Source organism: Bos taurus, chromosome 19 (genome assembly GCF_002263795.3).
Source record: "Bos taurus isolate L1 Dominette 01449 registration number 42190680 breed Hereford chromosome 19, ARS-UCD2.0, whole genome shotgun sequence".
Taxonomy (NCBI): Eukaryota; Metazoa; Chordata; class Mammalia; order Artiodactyla; family Bovidae; genus Bos; species Bos taurus.
In genome coordinates this window covers 37,055,641-37,065,452 of record NC_037346.1, presented here as the reverse complement: position 1 = coordinate 37,065,452, position 9,812 = coordinate 37,055,641, and the positions used below count along the sequence as shown (strand labels likewise).

Here is a 9,812-nt window from a genome sequence, read left to right as displayed (position 1 = left end):
CTCTCCCTTTGAGGAGCTTTTATCTGATTAAGCCAGGCCCACCCAGAATCAGCTCCCTTTTGATGACTCATCCTCTGATTTGGAACCTAACTATAGCTGCAAAAGTCCTTTATCTTTTTCAAATTCCACCAACTAGAAGCAAGTCACGGGTTCTGATCATGAGCAAGGGAGGGGATTATATGAAGGTTTGACTCACTGAGTATCCCCTTTAGCCCTGCCTCTGCCACACCAGCCACTGAGGGTCTTTGTAACGTGACTGTTGCAGAGCTCTGCCGTCTCTGGACTGTGGCATCGAGAGAGCCAATAACCTGGGCAGGGACCCATGTGGATTCTTCTTTTCTTGATTTCCTCTCAGCAAAGGGCTGAGATGTGCACAAGGTCAGGCATGGGGAGGGGCAGAGGGAGGTGGCAAGGCTGAGACCCATCACTGGAACTCACATCCTCAAGGATGAGGCCAACCCCATAAAGAAGTCACTTTAGGAAGCTTCCAAGAGGAGGGATGGTCTGAGCTGACTGGTGGGATTTTGAAGGCAACCAAGGTTGGGAGTGGAGGGGAAAGGACTGCTCTGGCTGAGGGACAGGCTGAGGGAGGTGAATTTGGGGAACGGTGTGCCTGTTGACAACAGGGGCTTTATTTGTTTATTTGACCACACTGAGGCAGCATGGGATCTCAGTTCCCTGACCAGGGATCAAACCTGTTGCCCCCTGCATTGGAAGCAGAGAATCTTAACCACTGGACCACCAGGGAAGTCTCTACCACAGGGCTTTGGCTGGACAGATCAGACTAGAAAGCAGATGCAGGAGGGCTGAGGACGGCAGGCTGAGGTGGCAATGGGGAGCCGTGAACCTGAACTTCCATGAGCCGGGGAAAGACACAATATCCTGCCGTGACCACATCCTGGGAGGCCTGCGCCCCTTTCTAAATTAAGCCCCCACTCCGAGCCAGACACTCACGGTTTGGTGCTGTGAACACAATATTGAAGCAGCAGAGCAGGGATTTCAGAGACACAGACACCAACCAAATCATCAATTCCATCTGGAATATGAACTCAGAAGAGAGAAAAGGGTATCGTATGAGCAAAGATCTGCGCCCCAACCTAGTCTGGTGAGTCCGAGGAGGCCACGGAGGGGTGAAGGTGGCTGGGTCATCACACCCCAGCAGAGAAAAGAGTGGGCCCGGATTCAGCCTGAAAGCAGCTGCCCTGTCCCCAGTTCTCGCCCTCTCTGATGGCGAAGGCCACCAGCACGTGCCCCTCCAGTGTGCCCAGCTCACGCTCTACCTTCACATGCAGGGAAGGAAAAGCCCTCCTCCCTCGGCACAGAGCCCACAGCGGGGTGTCCCCAGGAGGTGAGAGCCCCTCTGTGTGACCACGGCAGGCCCAGGGCCCTGCCCCACCGCCTCGATGCTCTGCACCCCCAGCCCCAGCTGTTCTCACGCCCCATCGCCCCAGACACAGCCCTGAGAACTGCACAGCTGGTGGCCTGTGGGGCCGAGGGCCTGCCAATAGCCCTGGGAAGGAGGGCAAAGAAGGGACACCTCAGACAAACAGAGCCGGCTCCCTGAGCCAAAGCATACACCGCGCAGAGGCCTGAGTGAGCAGGCTGGCCAGGGGGTGGGCTTAACTCTTTCCTGCCCAGCGGGGCTCCATGGAGCCCCGGGTACTCTTCATCTCTGCCTTTCCCCTGCCTCCAGCCAGATGTCTCCGCCCCTCCACCATCACAGCAGCCTCTTCTGGCTGGACAAAGGGAATCCTTCCCTGCTCCCCGGGGGGAAGATTCATTCATTTTCACAGAAACAAGACACGGGTCTTGTCCCCAAGAGGCCAGGGTCTGGAAGTTGTTTCTGCTGTCTGACCTTGCTCCCTGTCTCTGACTTGGCCACTGCTGTCCATCTGCTCCGGCAGCTGCTGACTGCCCTCCCCCACTGGCCCTGATCTCCAGGCAGAGGAACAGGAGACGTGTCCGGGAAGAGCAGGAGCACAAGGGACAGAGGCAGGGTCTGGAGGCGGCTCCGGACCCTTGGTGTCCTGAGGGTGTTGCCTTGTTCTGGACGAGGCGCAGGGCAGCAGATGGAGCCTGCACCCCCATCTCAACCCCCCAGCCACTGACACTATGTCCCTAGACAAGTTGCCGAGGTCTCTGCTGACCTGTGTGTCAGATGGGCCAGAGTGTTGGAGCTGCCTGCCCAGGGCTCCCAGGAAAAAGAGGCAGTTCATGAAAAGTACCCACTTAGCCAGGGCTGCTGGCTGGTGCTCAGACAGCAGGACCAGCACACTCCAGGCAGAGATGGAGTCTCAGCCATCTCCAGCTCACTTGCCAGGGGCCGAGGCTGGCAGTCCGCAAACGAGATCAACCCCAACTGTGATAGGTGATAGGAAGGTACTCAGAGCAGGGTGAGCAAGGGTCTGGATGGATGGGTAGGAAGCAGAGTGGGGAAGGCTGGGTGTTAGACAGCGGCTGTTTGTCCATCTCTCTGAGTCTGAGCCCTGGCGAGCATATGGAGACTTAAAGGTAAGCAGGTGCCAGGCCCTGCACCCAAGACAAATACTCAGAGAGACAGAAGGCTACAGGAGCGCAGAGCAGACATCCTTCATCCTAGGGTGGGCAGAGGGAGAAGAGAGGCTTGGGGGTATTGGAGGGAACGTGTAAGACTGGGACGAGGTACAGAAGCCCTGTGAGACCAGGAGTGAAAGGCTGTGAATGCCAGACGAGGAGCTGGAAGTGCGGAGCCATGGAAGGTTTAGGCCCAGAAGTGATTGTTCAGATGTGGGTCTTGGAAGGACCACTCTGACTGCAGTGAGGAGAAGAGATTGGAAAGGCTGGCCTGGGAGTGGCAGGAAGTCCAGATGGGCTAAGCCTGTGATTTTTGGAGAGAAACCAGTAGCTCCTGGCAACTGACTGGACCTGCAGAGGGGAGAAGACCTGGGTTTCCCTGAGCTGGACTGTGACTGTCCCTGCCCTGTTCAGTCCAACACATCTCAACACGTCTGCTGGGGGCCAGAGACAGCCGGGAACAAGCTAGGTGTGGGCCTGATGCTGGCGGGGGAAACAGCTTGTACACAAACTGCACTGGGAGTGCGGGCTTCTGAATTACCAAAGGGAAGCGGGATGGGCTGTCTGCTTTAAACTTGAGCTCCCTGAGGGCAGGGGCTGTGTCTCCCCTTCACCCTGGAGCTGCCTCAGGTCGGGGCACTGTTTTCTCCGTGAGGCTGGAGGCTCGCTGAGAGAGACTCTGCTTCCTGTTGGCACTGGGGCTGTGGTCTGGCAGCCAGGCGCCTGGCCGCTCCCCACACCTCCCAGGAGGCCTGGTGCAGAGGGAGCGGGTCATGTCCTCCTGCAACGCTCTCCAGCCACCCACCACTTGCCGGTGAGTCCACAGCTCCCGAGGCAGCAGGGCCACCCCTCTATCTGAGCAGGGCCCCTCGGGGTGTGACCAGGCCAGGGGAGGGTCAGCTCCCCACAGGGGGTCTCCGCAGGGGCTCGCTGCCCTCCCCCAGCTCCACCCTTACCTACCTACTCTCCCCCAACTGTAAGCTCACTCAGCAGCCCATGTCAAGGGAGACTGCTAAACGGGGCCAGGTGGGCGCTGGGCTGAAGCCAAAGGCCTACACTCATCCTCAGGAGGGGCTTGAGCGCAGGACCAGGGTGGAAGAAGACGCGTGAGAGGCTGCCAGAACGGGGAGGGTCTAGAGCCAGGAGACAGAGCCTCTGTCCTCAATTCCCGGGGGCCTCGGGCAGGCCCTTCCTTTCTATCAGCCTGTTGACCCATGAGGTGACGGGCCTGGGGTAGTCGCTGCAATCCCTCTGGGCTTCACTTTTTTTTTTTTAATTTTAAAAAATTCCAACAGGGACAATACATCTTGGAAAACTGTAAGATTAGGAGACCTCCTGTGAGAGCCCCAGGAAGCCCAATGAGAGGAAACGCTGTGGAGCGTGGGGGAGGTTTGAAGCTGACACTGAGGAAGCCTTCCTGGGAAGGAGCTTGAGCCCCTGGACAAGACTGGGGTCACTGCTGTCCGGGGCTACAGCTGCCTGGGCAGCAGGAGGGACCTGTGAGCAAAGCAGTGTTGGGAGATACCTCTGCCCTTGTCTCTGGGATAGCAGGACTCTGTCCTGGTCATGCTGGATGTCCGATCCTGGCCCTCATGAGATCTGACTTTTGACCTTTGGCTTAATCATAGACTGAGGTTGTTTGTCCAGTCACCCCACACCATTAAGATTGTGCGGAGCCCAGTGCTGGCTCCGGGCAGGGCGGGCAGTCTGTCTGAGGAGGAGACACAGCCTCTGCCCTCAGGAGCCCAGTGGAGGGGCAGTAGGCTCTCCCCCAGGGAAGAGACCTGTCATAGGGACAAATGACCTGGGAGGCAGGCGAACCCCTCACCCCTCCTCTAGGGGCAGCTGGAGCCTGAACTGCATGTGAATCTGAAACTAGATCAGGGAAGAGCTGGCAGCATGCCCGGCAGTGGCAGCAGTGCTTTGGGGAGCTGGTGGGGCTGAGGAAGCACCCGTGAGTCCCCCTGCCCTGGCCGTCTGCAGACAAGCCCTTGGGTGTAAGGGACAAAGGCTGGGTGGGAGAGTGCACACTATGGGCAGATGTTCAGGCCTGGGAGAGGGGCGTGCTGGGCTCTCGGTCCTCCATGCTGGTGAGTGTGCTGCACGCAGAAGATGCACGAGGCATCAGTGAGGGTGTGTGGTGCAGGTGTGTGCACTTCTGGTGCAACACGTGTGGGTGAGCCAGGATGCAGCCCACAAGGGGAGCAGGGAGACTGGGCCAGTGTCTGCCCCATGAGGTCATGCTGGGAAATCTGCCCCTGCTTCCTGGACCTCAAGGCCCCTGCACACAGGGAGGGGTCGGCAGAGACCAGTGTAGGCCTCCCCAGCTCCATCAGTCTGTGCTCTGAGCACCCGCACCTGGGGAAGCCCCAAGGGGCCCTGCCCGCCCACTGCCAGGCCTTCTGTCTCCCCTTGATCCCTCGCCTTGGCGCCCCAACAACTGTGCCTGACCAGCGAATGCAGACTGAGCCAGCTGTCGCTGTGACATCCATTCTCCTCGGTGGGCCTGGGTGCTCCCACCCAGCTCCCCTAGCTCCTCTCGCCCGCCTCCCTCCCTGCTACACCCACATCTGGGAATTAGGCAGGATGACACCTAAAAGCCTCCAGTGGCCATGGAATCTCATGGGGTTCTGAGCCTTAATCCACGAGCTGGTCTCGAGAGACCAAGGTAACAAGAAGTTCTGCTCCCAGCACCCTCAGATCCCCACTTTCTCTGCCCCGGGGCTCTGGGAGGATTCCTGGGGCACCAGCCCAGAAGAGGAAAAAGGCGCCTTATTTGCATATCACTTTCATCTGATTTGCACATGCCTCCTGGTTTGGCCATTTCTAAGCAACCCTAGAATTTGGATCTCACAGGATGCTGAGCCGTTTCTAGGCGCTAGCTTCTCTCCATCTCCCACAACCCAGGTGCCTCCTAAAGGACAGTCACATGAGCGTCCCTGCAAATAATCCACCTGCCAATGCAGGAGATGCAGGTTTGATCCCTAGGTCGGGAAGATCTCCTGGAGAAGGAAATGGCAACCCACTCCAGTATTCTTGCCTAGGAAATCCCATGGACAGTAGAGCTTAGTGGGCTATTGTCCATGGGGTCGCAAAGAGTCAGACACAACTTAGTGACTAAAAGGACATCAAAGCGCAGTCACACGCACGGAACTCTCCCTCCACTCAGCTGCACTTGCACGCAGGCGCAAGAGTACAGCAGCCTCCGCCAAATGCAGAAATGCGGAGTCCTGGGCCCCAGCCCTGTGCACCCTCACCCTTGGCCCATGGAATATACACTGAATACACACTCACATGTGCAACTGCATACTTCCGTCTTCACACGCACTCAAAACTCACACACATTTGTCTACACACAGCCTCAGGGCACAAGCAAACACAACTCAGCTTCACATAGGAGTTGGGTGGGTTACACACAGTCTCTGTGCCAGGGTGGGCTGCCAGTGAGGTGCCCTAAGCAACAGATCCCACCCAGCCCCTGAGATGGGCAGGACTGGCAAGGGTCCTGCTGTGTGACTGGCTGGGAGGAGACAGCGCAGCTCAGGTGGCTATTGGTAGTGGTTTTACCACCAGCAGGTCCCTAGGATACACAGTCAATGTAGCAACCCTTTAGTCAGAGTTTTGTCTTCCCCGAAATATGGTTTCATCCTGCGTTTTCTGTACCATTTCTGGTCCCCCAACCCCAGGCCTCCTGCCCTTATTGGTCCCCAAACAGCTTCCTTGGGTGGCCCTGCCTTCTGACTTTATTCACCCTACTCCCTACCAAGAACACCTCCCTGCCTCCTCCAACGTGAACACCCAACACCTTCATTCATGCCCTCTTCCTGGGTGGGCTTCCTTCCCTGTTCTCTCGGCACACTTCTATACATCCTTCAAGTCCCACCTTGAGCGTCACCTCTTCGGTGAATCCTTCTCCAGTCTTACCAGGCAGAAGTAATCTCGCTCCTCACTCTGTAAATCCAGAGGCAGAGCAGTGGGTAGAAAGACACAGTTGGCCCTGAATATCTGTGTAGAGGATGTTTAGGGGTTCGGAGGCTTTATTTGTAAGGAAGGGCAGGGGGCTTTTCAGAAAAACATAATTACATGGTGAGTGTCTGGGTTTAAATTATATTTGTGTTTATTTTCGGGGAAGAGCATAGACACCATAATCAGACAATACTGCTTCTACCATTTCTGCTGTGCATCTTTGGGTGAGTGCTGCAGCCTCTCGGGCCTCAGTTTCCTCATCTGTAAAATAGGCTCATGGGGGGATTATGAGGACCCCGTTAGAGCTTAAATATTTATGGCTTAAATTCTCATTTCATTGAACAGTACAGACTAATTTGGCTCAAAGGATTTTTGTTCACTTCTCTGTCTCCCCACTGGACTAGAATTTCCTTTACAGCAAGGGTTATGTCTCCATCTACAAAATGGGGATAATAATAGGACAGACCTTATCTGCTATTGTTCTTGTTCAGTCACTAAGTCATATCTGACTCTTTGCAACCCCATGCACTGTAGCACTCCAGGCTTCTCTGTCTTTCACTGTGTCCCTGAGTTTGCTCACTCATGTCCATTGAGTCAGTGATGCCATCCACCCATCTCATTCTCTGTCACTCACTTCTCCTCTTGCTCTCAATCTTTCTAGCAACAGGGTCTTTTCCAAAGAGTTGGCTCTTTGCATCAGGTGGCCAAAGTATCGGAGCTTCAGCTTCAGCAACAGTCTTTCCAATGAATATTCAGGGTTGACTTCCCTTAGGATTGACTGCTTTGATCTCTTTGCTGTCCAAGGGACTCTCAAGAGTCTTCTCCAGCACCACAGTTTGAAAGCATTAATTCTTCTGCACCCGGCCTTCTTTATGGTCCAACTCTCACATCCGTAGATGGCTACCGGAAAAACCATAGCTTTGACTAGATAGGCCTTTGTCAGTAAAGTGATGTCTCTGCTTTTTAATACATTGTCTAGGTTTTTCATAGCTTTTCATCTGCTTATAGTGAGGATTAAACAAATCAATTCATGCAATACACTTAGAAGAGTTTCCTGGCACTACTCAGTATTCACTATTATAGTTATTACTACATACCTGATTTAACTCCTACAACAATCTTGTGGTGTTGGAGATACTGGCTTTCCACTTTAGAAGTGGAAAGTGGACTTAGAACATTTAGGGGCTTCCTTGCCAAGGTCACACAACGAGCAAGTATCAGAATTTAGATTTTAATCTGGATTTGGCAGAGTCTTAATCATGGGTCAGGATGTGACAGTTCTGGGCAGACAGATAAAATGTCCAGCCTGACTTCCTAATATAGCTTATTTGAGTAAGTCCACGCCCCTTACTGTGTGGCCCATAGGCCTGTGTTTCATCTGGACTCAGCAACTGATAATAGCGTGGGGTCCAGGCTCAGAGAACCAGATACTCGAGTTCTGTGGATACTAGTGTGACCAGGGCTGTAGAGAGGAAGATCTGGTTGATAGGGACGCAGTGATCCGCGGGGCACACCCAAAACCTCAGCTTCAGCAAACCGCTCCGGGTACGGCGATGCCGCAGCGCCCTCTGTTGGCCAGAGGATGTGGCCATCTTGAGCGCTCCGATGATGAGAGGGGAGATTGCTTGCAGACTCTTGTCCAGTCGCTAAACCTTGTCCGACTCTTTGCAACCCCATGGAGTACTGCACACCAGGCTTCCCTATCCTTCACTATCTCCCTGAGTTTTCTCAAACTCATGTCCACCGAGTCAGTGATACCATCCAATCATCTCATCCTCTGTCACTCCCTTCTCCTGTCACTCCTCAGTCTTTCCCAGCATCAGGGTCTTTTCCAATGAGTCAGTGGCCAATGTATTGGTGCTTCAGCTTCAGCATCAGTCCTTCCAATGAATATTCAGGGTTGATTTCCTTTAAGACTGACCTAAAGGAGTTTGATCTCCTTGCTGTCCAAGGGACTGTCAAGGACTCTGACCCAATTCAAGTTTCCTAGGGCCCCAGGAGTCAGTGCCCACTGAAGTGGTCATCTGAGCTGGGAAAACTTTAGTGACTCCTGCATCAATCCCTATTTTGTTGCTGGGAAAACTGAAGCCAAGAGAGGGGAGATGATTGACCCCTAAAAGTGGCTGGGGCCAGGGACTGGATTATGAGGCTGGCTAAATCCCAGTGGTGGTGTCATGGAGTGACCTAGTCGCCCCCACTGGTCAGGCTCCCCACCAACCACCCCAGCACAACCTACAGACAACTCCAGATCTCCTATCTCTGCCTCTTCCTCCCACCCCTTCTACCCAGTCCCCTCTTATAAGAATTCTAGAACCTCCTTGTCTTGTCCCTCTGCCACCATATTCTCCAGTCCTCTTCAGCAGCTCATCTCAGGAGACTACCCATGCTCTCTCACAACCAACTTCTCATGTAAAACCTTCTGTTTTTTTCTTATTTTTCCCCCCAGGAAATGAAAACTTTAATTTCTTTCTTTTCTCTTTTTTTAATTAACTTTATTTGATTTTCTTTTTAATTACAAACCACCATACTACATGTTCTTTGTAACAGCTAAACAAACCAGAGGTATCTAAAGAAAAACTTGATAAACTCCTCCTTCCCTTTCCAGCCCCGCACCCCTGAGATCACTAACGTGGCTGAAGGAGCACTGTCTCGCCTTATTGTTCTAAGGCTGTTCACTAAGCAGGTAGGAAGAATTGAAACCCACTCTGTGCTGAGCCCTGTGCTAAGCCTGGGCTACGGGAAAACAAGACAACCACCACCATGCCCATTGCCCTCATGGGGCTTACATTCTAGTGAGGGGGCAGACAATAGAGAGTGAACATTTCAGATAGTGATGCAATCTCTGGGTGGGGACTGGGGGGAATGGTGGGGTGATGGGCTGGGAGTGATGGGTTCTGGGGCAGGGACCAGGCTGGTTTGGGTGGAACTGCCAGGGAAGGGCTCTTGAAGGAGGGACGTTTGAGTTGATGCCCAATAGAGGGCGCTGTAGACCACTGTTTGAATGTTATTCTAAGGGCACCAAAAAGCCACTGAGCATAGGAAGGGGTTGCACAGAGACCCCTTGGAAGAATGGAATGAGGCTGAGCCAGTATGGCTGTCAGGAGACAGAGGGAGAGAGAGAGATTTCTTTTTTCAGATATTCCTTCTTTTTTATATAAAATGGGCTTAGACGATATACATTTGCTCGTCTCTTTTTCCTTCCAGGGCTTTAGTCAGAAAATGCAATTCCAGTTCCAAAAGGGACAGCAGTTCACACTCTGAGCAGCCAGCACCCCACAGGTGCCACAGCCCTG

General features: G+C 53.9%; 1 long non-coding RNA gene across 1 annotated transcript; it reads left to right on the top strand.

The window, feature by feature from the left end:
• The first annotated feature begins 3,274 nt into the window (after positions 1-3,274).
• LOC132343059 (uncharacterized) lies at positions 3,275-9,812 on the top strand. The gene is made up of 2 exons (XR_009491732.1): positions 3,275-3,367; positions 9,125-9,812. It is a non-coding gene; the product is annotated as an uncharacterized lncRNA (long non-coding RNA).